The sequence below is a fragment of the Rhineura floridana genome, chromosome 4 (genome assembly GCF_030035675.1).
Source record: "Rhineura floridana isolate rRhiFlo1 chromosome 4, rRhiFlo1.hap2, whole genome shotgun sequence".
Lineage (NCBI taxonomy): Eukaryota > Metazoa > Chordata > Lepidosauria > Squamata > Rhineuridae > Rhineura > Rhineura floridana.
The window spans coordinates 111,866,000-111,884,327 of record NC_084483.1 but is presented as its reverse complement, the minus strand read 5'-3'; positions in this window follow the sequence as shown (position 1 = coordinate 111,884,327).

The following is an 18,328-nucleotide window of genomic DNA, read 5'->3' as shown; positions in this document are numbered from 1 at the left end:
ATTTCCCTTAATTACCTAATTAATTGTCGGCATCTGCCCTATAAGACTCTTCTCATCTAGTCATTCAGCCATGAGTGATGGTATTCAGGCCAGCTTTAAATTAGGGTCTAACTATATAATATTTTCCCAAGCCAACACACCATCACACACCGTCACATGGGGGCAGGGTACAGTTGCAGGGCAGCAAGTATTAGGGGTGCCTGGGGTGTGTATGTTTGGGGTTGGAGGGTTGGTGAGTGAAGTGAGCAAGGGGACAGAGTCCCCCAGCACACAGATAACATGTTTCTTCTTTGTAGAGAGAATACTCTAAATACCATATTAAAGAGGTTTCTGTATAAACCAATAAAAACCAACCTTTGCATGGGGATTAATAGGTTTAAAATAAAGACCACAAGAAAAAGCAGACAGAAGAAATAATTTGATTGCAAAGTTAATATCTCTTGAAACTGATTTGCAGCAGTACTCTAGGGCAAAACAGACAGACCTGTGATAAGAACTCCCTTCTTTATTTTCTAAACTTAAAAGCAGCCACAGGAGGACCTGAATTACATCAGGGAAAGAATTCCAGGGAAACGGAATTAACTCTGCCTTTCTGTATTTTCCCATTCAGTATGGCCCCAACCAAATGGATACTAGGTCCCTGGATAGAAAAAGACAAGTGTCTGTATGATGTCTTCCCTCACTCCCTACCACAGCAGGGTTTGTAGCAGCTTCAAGAGGGTGATTTCAACCCCCTTTTCCCCAAAGCACTACTACTCCAGAAAAATTCAGCCCTCTCATAGTTACTTTTAAGGCACACTTTTTCTATGTGCCTGCAGGAAGAAGAAACCATCGCCCCAAGGGAAGGAGAGGCTGCTGCTCTTGCTGCTACTGCTGCTGCTGCTGCTGTGGGACCACCACCTCCACCACCCTTCCCAGAGGGACTTCTGCCTGGCAGGACCAGGCCCCAGGTACCCAGCCAGCCAGGACTGATTCTCACCACCTGTCCCTCTTTGGAGGGATACATAAGCCGGCTGGCTGAGGTGGCCTGGGAGACCCAGTGCCTGCAGGAAGAAGAAACCATCGCCCCAAGGGAAGGAGAGGCTGCTGCTCTTGCTGCTGCCGTGGGACCACCACCTCCACCACCCTTCCCAGAGGGACTTCTGCCTGGCAGGACCAGGCCCCAGGTCCCCAGCCAGCCAGGACTGATTCTCACCACCTGTCCCTCTTTGGAGGGATACATAAGCCGGCTGGCTGAGGTGGCCTGGGAGACCCAGTGCCTGCAGGAAGAAGAACATCGCCACCCAGGGAAGGAGAGCCTGCTGTTGCTGCTGCTGTTGGAACACCACCTCCACCACCCTTCCTAGTGGGACTGTTGCCTGGCAGACGTGCCTCCTGCAGGACCAGGTCCCAGGTACCCAGCCAGCTGTGACTAATTTCCATCACCTGTCCCTCTTTGGAGGGATACATAAGCCGGCTGGCTGAGGTGGCCTGGGAGACCCAGTGCCTGCAGGAAGAAGAAACCATCGCCCCAAGGGAAGGAGAGGCTGCTGCTCTTGCTGTTACTGCTGCTGCTTTCTTTTCTTTTTCTTTTCTTTTTTGTTGGTGTGTTGATGCAATTTGAGATGAATGGGTGCCTGATTATATGAATGTATGTCTGAGTGAGTGTGTATGTTTATATGCTGTATATATGGCTGTATATATGGCTGTTTTATACGTTTAATTGTTGTATATTTTAGTTGTATTATGTGCTTCGGAGAGAGTTTTATCCATCAGGCGGGGAGACTTGAGGGGGCCCCAATTACCGTAGTGACGGGCAGAGGAAGGTATGGCGCTGTGAGAAGGACGTGCCAGGTAAGGGGAACGCGGTCCAGACATGTTGTGGCTGTGCCTTGTTCCGGTCCTTCCCACACCCGCAAGGTCGTTGGTAGTCCTATCAGCCAACTCTCAGATCTCCAGTTGCTGTTATTAAATGCCAGATCGGTATATAATAAAACCTCCCTTGTCCACGATTTGATTGTGGATGAGGCAGCCGATCTGGCATGTATAACTGAGACCTGGGTGGGTGAGCAGGGTGGAGTTGGTCTCTCTCAGCTCTGCCCACCGGGGTACTTGGTTCAGCATCATGGTAGATCTGAGGGTCGGGGAGGTGGGGTTGCTGTCATCTATAAGAGTTCCATCTCACTCACCAAGCACCATGTTCATTCAGTTACTGGCTTGGAGTGTTTGCACCTTGTGTTGGGCCAGAGGGACAGGCTGGGAATCCTTTTGGTGTACCGCCCACCTTGCTGCCCAATGGCTTCCCTAACTGAGCTGGCGGAAGTGGTCTCGGATATATTGTTGAGGTCCCCCAGACTAATAGTACTGGGGGATTTCAACATTCATGCTGAGACCACTTTGTCTGGCGTGGCTCAGGACTTCATGGCTTCCATGACAGCCATGGGGCTGTCTCAATATGTTAGTGGTCCAACACATGTATCGGGGCACACTCTAGACCTTGTTTTTGCTACTGAGCATGGGGAAAGTGATCTGGATGTGGGGAGTTTTACAACACTCCCTTTGTCATGGACAGACCACTGCTTGCTGAAGTTTAGACTTTCAGTAACCTCTTCCCTCTGCAAGGGTGGGGGACCTATTAAAATGGTCCGCCCCCGGAGACTAATGGATCCTGAAGGTTTTCAAAGGGCTCTGGGGGATTTTCCGGCTGATAGGACTGGCGCTCCTGCTGAAGCCCTGGTTGCTCTGTGGAATACGGTGATGACCCGGGCTGTAAACACGATCGCTCCTGCACGCCCTCTCCTGTGTAGAGCTCATACAGCTCCATGGTATACTCCGGAGCTGAGAGCGATGAAGCAAGATAGGAGGTGGCTTGAGCGGAAATGGAGACGAACTCCTGACGGATACAATTATGCGCTGGTTAGTGCTTCGACTAAGCTCTGTGTAGGAGCAGTGAAGGCAGCTAAAAAACATCATTTTGCTGCCACTATTAAATCATCGCTTTGCCGCCCAGCGGAGCTCTTTCGAGTTATCCGGGAGCTTCTCCATTCAAACCCTCTGGACACGGTGGAATCATCGGAGGCCCGCTGTAATCAGTTGGCCGATCACTTCCAGAATAAGATCTCATGTATCCGTCAGGACCTAGACTCTCAAGTTATAGCAGTAGATCCTAGTGAGATGTCCGGAGCACAGTCTTGTCCTGTTTTGTTGGATGAGCTTCAGTTGGTTCAACTCGAGGACGTGGACAAGGTGCTTGGACAGGTACGTGCAACCACTTCGGTACTGGATCCTTGCCCCTCCTGGCTGATAAAAACTAGCAGGAATGGAACAGGTAGCCGGGCCAAGGAAGTGATAAATGCCTCTTTACAAGAGGGAGTGGTCCCAGGCTGTCTGAAAGAGGCAGCTGTGAGACCACTCCTGAAAAAGCCTTCCTTGGACCCAGACAATTTTAACAGCTACAGGCCAGTGGCGAATGTTCCATTCCTGGGCAAGGTCTTGGAACGAGTGGTTGCTGGCCAGCTCCAGGCGCTATTGGATGAAACTGATTATCTAGATCCATTTCAATCCGGTTTTAGGCCCGGTTTTGGCACCGAGACAGCCTTGGTCGACCTGTACGATGACCTATGTCGGGAAAGAGACAGAGGGAGTGTAACTCTGTTGATTCTCCTTGATCTCTCAGCGGCTTTTGATACCATCGACCATGGTATCCTTCTGGAGAGGCTCGCGGAGTTGGGAGTTGGAGGTACTGCTTGGCAGTGGTTCCGCTCCTACTTGGCGGGTCGTCTCCAGAAGGTAGTGCTTGGGGAACATTGCTCAACACTGCGGGCTCTCCAATATGGGGTCCCGCAGGGGTCAGTTTTGTCCCCCCTGCTTTTTAATATCTACATGAAGCCGTTGGGAGAGGTCATCAGGAGTTTTGGAGTGCGTTGTCATCAGTATGCTGATGACACGCAGCTCTACTTCTCCTTTTCATCTTCTTCAGGTGAGGCTGTCGATTTGCTGAACCGTTGCCTGGCCTCGACAATGGACTGGATGAGAGTTAACAAACTGAAGCTCAATCCAGACAAGACTGAGATGCTGTTGGTGGACGGGTTCTCTGATCGGATGGTGGATATATACCCTGTCCTGGACGGGGTTACACTCCCCCTAAAGGACCGGGTTCGTAGTCTGGGAGTCTTTTTAGACTCTTCCCTCTCACTTGAGGCTCAAGTAGCCTCGGTGGTTAGGAATGCGTTTTACCAACTTCGGTTGGTAGCCCAGCTACGTCCCTATTTGAGTAAAGAGGACCTTACATCAGTGGTACATGCTCTGGTAACCTCACGTTTGGATTACTGTAATGCGCTTTACGTAGGGCTACCTTTGAAGACAGTTCGGAAGCTACAACTAGTGCAAAATGCGGCGGCCAGATTGCTGACAAGGACCAAGCGGTCCGAGCATATAACACCTGTTCTGGCCAGCTTGCACTGGTTGCCAATATGTTTCCGGGCTAGATTCAAAGTGTTGGTATTAACCTATAAAGCCTTATACGGTGCGGGACCACGATACCTTGCGGAACGCCTCTTCCGATATGAACCGGCCCGTGCACTACGTTCTGCTACGAAGGCCCTCCTCCGGGTTCCAACTCACAGGGAGGCCCGGAGGGTGATGACAAGATCTAGGGCCTTCTCAGTGGTGGCCCCCGAACTATGGAACAGTCTCCCCGAGGAAGTACGCCTGGCGCCGACTCTGCTCTCCTTCCGGCGCCAGGTCAAAACCTTCCTATTCTCTGAAGCATTTTAAGTTACACTGATTTACTTTTAAAAATGTTTATTGTATTGGATTGTTGATTGTATTTTAGTATTATTTTGTTATTCATTGTATTTTTATGCTATTTTATGTTCACCGCCCAGAGAGCTATTGCTAGTTGGGTGGTATATAAATTTAATAAATAATAATAATAATAAAATAATAAAATATAAGACAGGAGCTCCCATCATTAATTTCCTACATCACTGGATTCAATTATTATTACTGTTAGTGTTTCATCATCATCATCATCATCATCATCAATAATAATAATAATAATAATAATAATAAATTGTTAAAAACCAAAATAAATATAACATAAAATAAAACAATACCCTCCATACAGCCACAGAAACCTTTGGCATCACACTAATATAAGCAATATAATCTTAGTCTATCAAATGCCTGAAGGGAAAAATCTTTGAAAATGAAAAGGCCTGCCTTCAAGTCGATCCTGACTTATGTGTTTTCATGGTAAGCGGTTTTCAGAGGGGGTTTACCATTGCCTCCCTCTGGGGCTAGTCCTCCCCAGCTGGCTAGGGCCTGCTCAGCTTGCCACAGCTGCACAAGCCAGCCCTGTCCTTGTCCGCAACTGCCAGCTGGGGGGCAACTGGGCTCCTTGAGACTATGCAGCTTGCCGGACTTCCCGGAAGGAGTGCTGGCTGGTGGTTGTCTCTGAGGGAGCTCTGCCTCAGAGGAAGCTTTTTTCAGGTTAAAAGCCAGCCAAGAGGAATCTTGGACTGGCTTAAATGTTCTCCAAGGTATAGGAGAACCGATCAGATTTTCCACAAGACTTCGTTGAGCTGTCGGCGGCTGGAATTGATCAGGAAATTCCTGAGATAAGAAGGCATGCCGATCGGCTGAAGACGGAGTCAGGATTTCCACGCAAGCTGTACTGGAAAAAAGCGAAGCGTTCTTTTTTTTCTTCTTAAAAAAAACGTTCTTAACCAGCGAGCCTACTTCTGTCTAAATCTTATCATTTGGCTTAAATTACTACAATAAAAGGGATTTGTTTACGAATCAGCAACTGAGAAACCTGGGTGAGTCATACTTTTTCTCTTTTAAATATAATTAAGGAAGAAAGAAAATGTAAACAACTTATATACTTTTTTTACAACAAAAAGCTGGCCTGAATTTGGAGTTTTAAAGTTTAAAAACGGATGAGAGGTAATTATTATATTTTGGACTATTTTTCTCTTTGGACTATTTCTTCTTGGACGAATCTGCTGCTCGTATATGTTACTAATTGTTTGGTGTTGGCAACCAGAATTGTTTTGCATTCTTGGATGTAGATAAGAACTGTGCTGTGCTGGCTGGACTTCAATAACAGGCCTGGAATATTAACTTTTTTGTTGGTGGAAGAAAAAAAAAGAAATAGACTGCCTCTAGGTTTTGGAACAGTGATTAATATCAGAAATTAAAGGCTTTTCTTGAAAATGACAACTAAAAAAGCAACTAAGACCCAGGAGAGAAGAAGTTCTACTGATCCACAGGAAGGGGTTATACCCCCAGATATGTTTCAAAAAATAATGGAAGGGATTAATGATATAAAACAGGAAATGAAAACTGAATTGACAGATATAAAAGACTATATTAAAACACAAGTGGATGAGATTAAAGGGACAATTGGGCAAATAAAGGAGGATGCAAAAAACACTAAAGAAAAGGTACAAATCTTGGAGAATAGAACAGATATATTAAATCTGGAATTAGAAAAAAACTTGGACTATATGGCTGTGACTGAAATGAAAAATAAAGAACATTGTTTGAGATTCCGTGCAATTCCTGAGGAAACAGGTGAAGACATCAGAGATAAAATTGTTAATGCTCTAGTAAAATTTCTGGATTTGAATGAAGATCAGATGGAATTTGAAATAGATAAAGTGTATAGAATTAATTCCAGATATGCAACAATGAATAAAATTCCAAGAGATGTGCTTGTTCATTTTATAAAGAAGACGACCAGAGATATGGTATTACAGCAACACTTTAAAAATACCTTTAAAATTGATGGTAAGGAAATACTGGTGATGAAAGAAATTCCTATTAGACTTTTACGTAAGAGAAAAGAATATGCTTTCTTTACAGAGAAACTTAAGCAACGCAAAATTCAATTTAGATGGGATGTTCCAGAAGGAGTGATCTTTACATTCAGACAACAGAAATATAGATTGAATACTGTTCAAAAAGCAAGGGACTTCTTGAGAAAAGCTTCAAAAGATATGGATGAAGATAAACTCAAAGATATGGATATAATTCCTGGGGAACAAAGTCAACAAAATATGCAGAGGAAGGGAAGGAAGATGATGGACTAAAAGGAGCATCAGGCACATTTTAAAATACACTCTTAAAGATGGATTACAAATATCTAACTTGGAATATAAATGGAGCCAATATGGCGCAGAAGAGAAAGAAAGTGTTTCATTATTTGAAAAAATTAAAATTGGATATAATTTGTTTACAAGAAACTCATATTAAGAAGAAAGATTCCAAATATTTGATTTGTAAAAATTTGGGTGAAGAATTTATTTCGGCTGGACCAAAAAAAAAAAATGGAGTTGTTCTCTACATTAACCCACAATTGCTTCCTAAATTGGTATTACTGGATGATAGTGGTAGATTTGTGGGGGTCGAAATTACTCTACAGGGTACAAACATTTTGATAGTGGGTATCTATGCCCCCAATGAAGATAAACAAGGTTTTACACAGGACTTATGGAAAAATTGTCAGAGTTTTCATATGACCATTGGTGCGTTATGGGTGATTGGAATGGGGTAATCTCACCAAAAATTGATAGGCTTTCTGAAAAAAATATCAAAGAGACACAGGGTAAATTACCGAAGATTTGCTTTGAACTGATGGAACATTTAGAATTGGTGGATACCTGGAGATATATAAATAACGCAAAGGAATTTACTTATTTTTCAGAAAGACACAAAACATTCTCGAGGATTGATATGATTTGGATGTCTAAAATTTTAGCGAAGGACACTTTTAAAATGGATATATTACCAAAAACTTTTTCGGATCATAACCCTGTGATATTAACTTTAAAAAAGAAAAATCTTGGATTTAGATGGAGACTAAATGAATCTTTATTACAGAATGACAAAGTAGTACAAGAATGTAAGAAGAAATTAAAAGAGTTTTTTGAACATAATTTACATAAAGGAACAAGTGAAAATATTGTTTGGGATACAAGTAAGGCATTTATGAGGGGATATCTTATTAAATGTAACTCTGAATTTAAAAAAAAGAAACAACAGAAAATGCAATTAATCTTGGAAGAAATAAAACAAAAAGAGGAAGAATTGAAAAAGAATCCAACTAAAGTTTCTATTGTAAATGAAATCAAAATGTTACAGAAGCAAGTATCAATGCTGACAGTTAGAGAAATTGAAAGAAAACTAAATTTTGCTAAACAAAGGACTTTTGAATTTGCAAATAAACCGGGGAAATGGTTAGCATATAAATTAAGAAAAGAACGCCAAAAAAATATCATTTTAAAGATACAAGAAGGAGATGAGACGTTGACAGATAATGTAAAAATTAAAAAGATTTTTCATCAATATTATTCAACATTGTACAAATGTCAGGAAATTCCATCTGAAAAAATAGAAGAGTATATATCTAAACAGAATTTGCCTAGAATTACAGACTTTCAGAGACAAGCTATTAATGGTCCTATTACGTCAAGAGAGATATCTGAAGCTATAAACAAAATTAAATTAGGAAAGGCACCAGGACCAGATGGGTTATCTGCAATGTATTATAAATGTTTGGAGGAAGAACTCTTACTACCTTTACAGTCTACAATGAATCTTATTCTGCAAGAGGGAAAGATACCGGATAGTTGGAAAAATGCTAATATAACATTAATACCTAAAGAGGGGCAAGATTTAACTAAAACAAAAAATTATCGACCAATATCTCTACTGAATAATGACTATAAAATTTTTACAATGATCTTGGCAGAAAGATTGAAAATAATATTGCAACAATTTATTCAGGAAGATCAATCAGGGTTTTTACCTAAAAGACAATTACGTGACAACGTCAGGAATGTCTTGAATGTCTTGGAATATTTAGAACAACGAAATGATAAACAAGCAGCTTTGATTTTTTTAGATGCTGAAAAAGCATTTGATAATTTGAATTGGAAATTTATGTTTCAGGTTTTGGAGCAAATGGATTTTGGAGACAATTTTATAAAATGGATTAGATCGATTTATACATCTCAGAAGGCTCAGATAATTGTTAACGGAGATTTAACGGATTCATGTGAAATACAAAAGGGTACAAGACAAGGATGTCCTTTATCTCCCCTTTTATTTATTTTGGTCTTAGAAGTGCTGCTTAGAGATATAAGGCAAGATAAAAGAATTTCGGGATTAAAGATAAAAAAAGAAGAATATAAATTGAGAGCATTTGCTGATGATTTGATAATTGTACTAGAAAATCCTTTGGAAGGAATTAATGTATTGATGGACAAATTAAAAGAATTTGGACCGTTAGCAGGATTTAAGATCAACAATCAAAAAACAAAGATGTTGGTGAAAAATTTAACTTTAAGGGAACAGAAAGAGTTAATGGACAAGACAGATTTTACAATAGAGAAAAAGTTGAAATATTTAGGTATCATTATGACAAATAAAAATTCAAAGTTGTTTCATAATAATTATGAAAAATTATGGACAGAGATTAAGAAAGATTTGCTAAAATGGGATAAACTACAATTGTCATTAATGGGTAGAATATCTGTGATAAAAATGAATGTATTACCGAGAATGATGTTTTTGTTTCAAACAATACCTGTAATATCCTCTGATTTACCTTTTAAACAATGGCAAAAAGATATCTCTAAATTTGTATGGCAAGGAAAAAAACCAAGAGTTAAATTTAAACTACTACAAGATGCCAAAGAAAGAGGAGGACTGGGATTACCAAATCTGAGACTTTACTTTGCTGCCTGCTGTCTAGTCTGGATAAAGGAATGGATTTTATTGAGGAATAAAAGACTATTGGATTTGGAGGGCCATAATTTGAAGTGGGGATGGCATGGATATCTATGGTATGACAAAGTAAAAGTAAATGTAGACTTTAACAATCATTTCATAAGACGTCCTCTGTTGAAAATATGGAATAGATACAAACCAAGGTTTTATTCGAAAATACCATTATGTGTCTCAAGTCAAGAAGCGTTTTATAGAAGAGAAATGGCTGGAAAAGAGAAATGGTTAACTTATCAAGAACTATTAGAAAATGTACATGGAGAATATACAATGAAAGAGAGAGAACAACTGACAAAGGAAGGATATAGTTTTCAATGGTTTGCCTATTTACAATTGTTAGAAAGATATAAAATGGACAAGAAAATGTATGGGTTTGAAATAAGTAAATCTGATTTTGAAATAGGATTGTGTACAAATGATGAAAATATAATTGCGAAAATGTATAAACTCTTATTGAAAATGGATATGGAGGAAGAACAAGTAAAAGAGTGTATGGTAAAGTGGGCAAAAAATTTTGGTCATAACATACAAATGGATCAATGGGAAAATATGTGGAAAAAAGGTTTGAAATTTACACTATGCTATAATCTTAAAGAAAATTTTTATAAAATGATGTACCGTTGGTACATGACTCCAGAAAAGTTGTCAAAAATGTATAGTAATGTTTCTAATGTTTGTTGGAAATGTAAACAACAAGAAGGATCATTTTATCATATGTGGTGGCTGTGTAAAAAGGCAAAATCATTTTGGGCACAGATAGGTAGGAAGATGCAAAAAATTCTAAAGATAAATATTCAGTCAAAACCAGAATTTTTTTTATTGGGTTTTATGGATAAACAAATAGAAAAGAAATATGGAAGAATAATATTATATATGATTACGGCAGCAAGATTATTATATGCACAAAAGTGGAAAATGGAATCAACACCAACAATGGAAGAATGGTTATTGAAATTAATGGACTTAGTAGAAATGGATAAATTGACATGTTTACTTAGAGAAAAATCGACAGATACATTTCTTAAGGAATGGAAACCTCTCTTAGACTTTTTGTTGAAAGATCAAAATAAAATGATGATACTGGGATTTGACGATTAATTAAGACAGCCTATGGAGAAAAGGGACTCTGTATGTATACATTAAGGGACAGGTTTGATGTATATTATATACTTATAGCTGATCTGCGACAAATCGGAAGTCAACTATTTTATTTTCATTTTTTGTTGATGTATTGTTATGTCTTTTTGACTTTGTTTTGTTTGTTTTTGGAAAAATTTGAATAAAAATTATAAAAAAAAAAAAGAGACTATGCAGCTTGCCTACGGCTGCACATATGGCAGGGCACGTCACCCCTGAGCCACTCACTATGGAGGTGATCTTTACCTGGCCCTTGACACCCAGGAGACACGAGTGGGGATTTGAACTCACAGACTCTGGACTCCCAGCCATGCTCTCCTCCCTACTGTGCTCTTTACCTGACACCAAAAGATGTTAATGAAGGCACCAGGGGACCTCACTGGGGACTGTATTCCATATAAACAGGGAGCCACACTAGCCCTCAACACATTGGCTTGCCTGCACATCACTCTCTGCACTAACGAACCTTCATGTGTTGTTTTCTTGATGCTGCTACATTATCATGAAGTCCAGCTGAAGGGATGGTTCTTCAGGGCATATGTAGTATTTAAATCCTAATGTCACCCTCTCTTGGCAGCGCCTAGGAAATTGTTCCTCACAGTGAAAGAGAACCACATGATAAGATGTTATCATCACACAAAACCTATTTGCAGTTCCTTCTTTGTGTTATCTTCAAATATGAAAAAATAGTCTGGCCCTAAGCCCTATTTATCTAAATACATACATTAAGTATGTATGGTAAGGATCTCAAGCTTTATAAGATGAGTGTTCTTTCTCTAACAAGAGGTTAGCAAAACTCAAGGGAGTAATTTTAGTCTAATACCTTTATTTCAAGAATTTATGCCTTTTATAATACCTCCCCAAAACAGTATTCCCCCCCCAGAGGTTTAAGACATGTAAATCTGCAGCAAACAAAAACAAATAATTGTCTTGTGGTTAGACAAAGACAAAGAATTACTGTGTTATAATGAACCAGAGTCCATTTCCTTATGATCAGTTGGTGCATATATATATTCACAAATACATACACATACAGAGATGGGGGGAGGAGAGAGAACAATGATGCCAAAAGGTAATGAAATTGACAGAATAAGACATAATCTAATGAAGGCCAGGTGGCACCAGGAGGCATGGTTGGTAACTGTTGACAGTCCAGCATCACCACCTCCTCTTTAGTTGGGATGCTTCTTCTGATTTCTCTGGCAGTGGCACTCCATCACCATCTCCATCACCACCTTCTTATCATCCACTGCCACAGGAAGGCCCATAGTCATAGTTGGGTGGCCCACACAAACCTGGATACAGCCTTGATGTTGTAGTACTTTAAACACTCACGGATTTATTACGGCACTGTCCATCTAGCTCAGCTTTGACCATTGATTCATCTAGCTCAGTATTGTCTACATTGACTGGCAGTGACTCTCCATGATTTCCCATAGGATATCTCCCACACAGCCCCACCTGGAGATGCTGGGATTGAACCTGGGACCTTTTGCATGCAAACTGTGTGTTCCACCACATCCCAAAAGGAACGTTGAAGTGCCGGAGCTCAGGGAGGGTTTTGGTAGCGCATCAGAAAGCACACTTTCATTTAAGATTTCTGCGTAACTGGAGCACATTTTGGAGCAGATGAAAGGATTCATCATTTCCCTCCAACTGTTCACCTCCCAATAGTCCACAGTAGCAGTAACGACATTAATAAAAAAACAAAGTGCAGAACAACTATCTAAGCAAACCAAGACTCTGTACTTCCAATTTTTTGATTTTTTTAATAAGTCAATCTTTATATGTAAATAATTGTGACAAACTGAATGAGTCTTGCCCTCAAATACTTTCAGTTGAACATACATGTTGATTTGTGTTTTGACTCTAGCTCACATATCAAATAAATCAGATTGGCATTATTTACTTTATATCCTGAAATGATATGTTTATTAAATGAACATTAACAGCTATCTATGCTTGGTAGCATTGTTCTGCCTATGGTCAGGAGAGGGAGAACGGAAGGTAAATGAACATTCAGATAGGGAGATGGGGGAGAAATTAAATTCAGATAGCATCTAAATGTGAACCAACCTAATCCACACTTTCAAAAAAAAATAGGCAAACTGAAACATTACCAGCTCTTGAAATTTGTATTTCTCTGAATTTTGAAAGGTAGTTCTCCAGCCAAGTAATTTGTACAGAAATGCATAGATTTTAGAATTGTTCACATGAAGTAGGTGACCAGAAGGCTCAGCTGGAGCCTATTCCCCTCCCCTGACTAACCCCCCCTTTTAGAGATTGTATTTACTTTAACTGTATATGATTTGTTGTTACTATGTGCTTTCAAGATGATTATGACTTATGGTGATCCTATGAATTAGCAACCTCCAACAGCATCAGTCATGAACCACCCTGCTCAGATCTTGTAAGATCAGGTCTGTGGCTTCCTTTATGGAATCAACCCATCGCTTGTTTGCCCTTCCTCTTTTTTGACTCCCTTCTGTTTTTCCCAGCATTATTGTCTTTTCTAGCGAATCATGTCTTCTCATTATGTGTCCAAAGTATGATAACCTCAGTTTCATCATTCTAGCTTCTAGTGATGGTTCTGGTTTAATTTGTTCTGACACTCAATTATCTTTTTCACAGTCCATCATATCCACAAAGCTCTCCTCCAACACCACATTTCAAAGGAGTTGATTTTTCTCTTATCCACTTTTTTCACTGTCCAACTTTCACATCCATACATAGAGATTGGGAATACCATGGTCTGAATGATCCTGACTTTAGTCTTCAGTGATACATCTTTGCATTTGAGGACCTTTTCTAGTTCTCTCATAGCTCCCATCCCCAGTCCTAGCCTTCTTCTGATTTCTTGACTATTGTCTCCATTTTGGTTAATGACTGTGCCGAGGTATTGATAACCCTTGACAAGTTCAATGTCCTCATAGTCAACTTTAAAGTTACATAAATCTTCTGTTGTCATTACTTTAGTCTTTACATTCAGCTGTAGTCCTGCTTTTGTGCTTTCCTCTTTAACTTTCATCAACATTACTTTCAAATCATTACTGGTTTCTGCTAAGAGTATGATATCATCTGCATATCATAAATTATTGATATTTCTCCCTCCAATTTTCACACCTCCTTCATCTTGGTCCAATCCCACTTTCCGTATGATATGTTCTACTTATAGATTAAATAAGTAGGGTGATAAAATACACCCCTGTCTCACACCCTTTCCGATGGGGAACCAATCGGTTTCTCCATATTCTGTCCTTACAGTAGCCTCTTGTCCACAGTATAGGTTGCACATCAGGACAATCAGATGCTGTGGCACCCCATTTCTTTTAAAGCATTCCATAGTTTTTCATGATCTATGCAATCAAAGGCTTTGCTTTAATCTACAAAGCACAGGATGATTTCCTTCTGACATTCCTTGGTGCGTTCCATTATCCAACGTATGTTTGCAATATGATCTCTGGTGCCTCTTCCCTTTCTAAATCCAGCTTGGACGTCTGGCATTTATTGCTCCATATATGGTAAGACCCTTTGTTGTAGAATCTTAAGCATTACTTTACTTGCAATAGGTTGATCATTACTGCATTCCCTGGGATCCCCTTTCTTTGGAATTGGGATGTATATTGAACACTTCCAGTCTGTGGGCCATTGTTTAGTTTTCCATATTTGTTGACAGAATTTTGTCAAAATTTGGACAGATATAGTCTCAGTAGCTTGCAGAAACTCTATTGGTATGCCATCTGTTCCTGGTTATTTGTTTCTTCCAAGTATTTTAAGAGCAGCTTTCACCTCACATTCTAAAAATTCTGGTTCTTCATCATACAGGTCCTCCATGAATGAATTTGTCATCCTTGCATCTCTTTTATAGAATTCTTCAGTGTATTGCTTCTATCTTCCTTTTATTTCATCTCAGTCAGTCAGTGTGTTTCCCTGTTAATTCAACATCCCTACTCTTGGTTTAAATTATCCTTTAATTTCTCTAATATTTTGGAACAGGGCTCTTGTTCTACCCTTTTTGTTGTCCTCTTCTATTTCTATACAATAACTATTTTAATAGTTCTCTTTGTCCCTACGTACTAGGTGCTGTATTGTTGCATTTAGGGTTCTAACCATGTTTCCATCTCCTTTTGCTTTTGCTTTCCTTCTCTCTTTAACTATTTTATTAGTTTCTTCAGTCATCCATTGAGGTCTTTCTCTCTTTTTAACTAGATGTAATGTCTTAGTCTGGTATCTCAGCTTTGACCATTCCGCCTTGGGTGCCCCTGTTCGGAGTCTAGCCTCTTGGTCTAGACTCCTGATGGCATTGCTGTCAGCTTCTTCAACACTCTCAAACCCCCTCACCACATTAAGGTGTAAATCCTAGAGGGGGAACTGTATATGATACTTCACCACAAATTGTTATGATTGCAATTTCTTTTCCGTGCTGATATTTCTTTTTTCCTTTTACTGCTTTTATTAATTGATTGTATTGTTAAGGAAAAACAAAAACCAATAAAAATATACATTAAAAAAACAAAACAAATAAATATGCTTATACTATGGGAAAGTGTGAATAACAACATGCATATTAGTAAAAACAACATACAAAAATGCATATTATGGAAAACTATGTTGCAGAAGCTGGTATTTTAGGGGAAATTGCATACAAAAATGTGTATATTAGGAGAAATTCAAACTAAAATCTGGATGAATTTTCATGAGGATTTTTTAAAGAAAAAAGATCACAAACTGATGTGGAAATATAGAGAATGAAGCTTAAGACTGGAAAAATGTGAAACCAAGATTGACAGATTCACCCATCCTGACTGTCAAATCCAAAGCCCTGGCAGGCTCATGGCAACAGGGTGGGAGGTGGGGAGCGTGGCTTTCCTTTTCTCATCTCCTTCTGTTGGGGATTTTTTTTAAAAGGTTAAAAAGGTCCCCCCATGGGAGACAAATAACTACACCATCCCCAAGGCTAGAGTACTTCTCTCTCTCCCCTCCCAGTTCTGGGGGTGTGGCAGGAGAATGGAAGGTGTTTGGATCCAGTGGATTTTTCTCATATAACCCAAAATGGTCCACCAACAGCAGAGGGGCAATGACTGTGGTACTTTCCACACTTCCCAGAAGGGGGCTTCTGAGGGCAAATCTCTCTCTCTCTCTCTCTCTCTCTCTCTCTCTCTCTCTCTCTCTCTCTCTCTCTGAGTGTAGACTCTGCTCTCTGCTAACAGAGAGGGAGATCTGCAAAATCCCATGGCTCCTAGGAACCCTCCCAGGGACCAAAGGATTGTGGCCCAATTGTAGAAGATATATTATTCCAACAAATCTAGTAGTTGTTCTAAAGACAACATAATATCATCTGCATTCATGGCATTTTCATGTATTTCTGTCTTGTCCTTTTCCCTCTGATGCATTATCTGCATAGAAAAGTATTTTCACTTCAGACAGCTGACAAACTGGGCACTTGTTCATGACTTTTGACATTTCTTGCCACAATAAACCTGTTAATCTTTACAGCACCCAAAAAACTTTTTGTAAAAAAAATTCCAATCATCCTGGAGTCCAGCAGATTCACAGTATAGTCATTTTTCAGGCCAACATTAATCCAGGTCTCAGCAAAACAATGAAGGGGTTTCTTCAAGGCTTGATAATGGATCCATTCCTCCCTCCCAAAAGCTATAGAGGAAAATGAATTGTTGAGTATCAGTTTAAAAAGCCTTGAAAGGGAACACGAGGGACCAATCACTTATGTCCTATTTAAAAAAAGAATTTCAATGACACAATAAAGACCACACAATGTACAGGAATTGCAAGATAGAAGAACTGACCTAAAAAGACAATAACTGAAAAATAACAAAGAAGCTGAAGTTACTGTTAGGTCTATAAAGATGGAGCAATTACTATATATATCCAGAAATGAATATGGGTTTCTTAATTTCCTCCTATCAGCAGACATTTTTGCCTGTGTTATTTCAGGTGTCACTGCAGGAGAGATAAAAAGAGGTGGAGTATGCCCATTAGTACAATGGGCATTAGTGGAAACAACATACTAGGATGTTGCTTAATAGGATAGGAATGGAAAGGGCAATTTAAAAGTCACTTAAAAGGAAAGCACTGCAGGAGACTGGCTGGTTACTGAACTTTTAAAATATCCTAGAAAGATATTGAACATTTTTCCACCCAATAAAAGAGGAGTGCTTCATTTCAGGTGACCTCTTTGACATGATAAGGAATACTCTAATAACTTGTGTTCAAATAAGGCCAAAAATATCCAGCGTACCCTGAGACTAGCTAATGGATGCCACTGGTAGAGACGGATGTAAAAATGTTTGTGAAGGGAAAGTAGACCAGACTGAAGTAAGATTAAAAAGGGGGGAACTTGTTTATTCAAATAAGGCCAAGAAATAGCTTCCAGTGTAGTCTGAGACCAGCTACTTGATGTCACCGGTAAAGACTACAGGGAAAAAAATATTTGTAAAGAGAAAGCCAACCAGATTGAGGTACGGGGCCGGAGGGAGAGATGTAATCTCTGAGAATTGTGACAGAAATTGTAGATTTTAAATAAAAATATTATTTGCTGCCAACACAAACAAAATGAAACAAATCTCTGTGCTGCTACATAATTGCAGCTATTCTGAAAAGAATATCAAACAGTGCGATCCTATGCATGTCTATTCTGAAATAATACCCATTGACTTCCGTGGGCCTTACTCCCTGGTAAGTGTAGATAGGATTGCAGTCTAAAATAGCCTTTGCCAACCAGTGTGCCTCCAGATGTTGTTGGACCACAACTCCCATCAGCCTCAGCCAGCATTGCCAATGGTCAGGAAAGATGGGAGTTGTGGTCCAACAACATCTGGAGGCACACTGGTTGGGAAAGGCTGGTCTAAAAGGAAAAATGCTGCCAGCACTTCTAAAATAAAACATACATAACTATTTTGTGTGACTATTTTGTTCCTGATTTTCCTGTAGCCTTCCCACAGCAGACTTTGATCTCTGTCCCAAGACATCCAGCTTGGTAAATAATACATACTATAGTTCGTACTTTTGACATTGGTACTGATCTATTGATTTTGGCTTGGTACTCTGGGTCAGTGACTAATCTCTTGGCTTCTGCATTCCTTGCTTGACCAAAGCCTACATTTTGACTGCTCTGGCAGATCCCAACTCTTTCAGTCTCCAATTTTCAGTCTCTCTGGGCCAATCAAAAGGATACATGAAATGCATAAATGCCTTTAGCATGCCTTCCTCCCACCTCTCCATTTAATAATAACATATTCACCCAGGAGGTGAATAGCAGCATAGGGAAGCAACTTTCATCCAGATTATGGTGCAAGGACTTGCCCACTTCCAGTCCCTATTCTGCGATGACTTTTAAAGAAAAAAACCTGCAACACATTAAATATGTGAATGCATTTAATGTATCATCTAGTTTGTT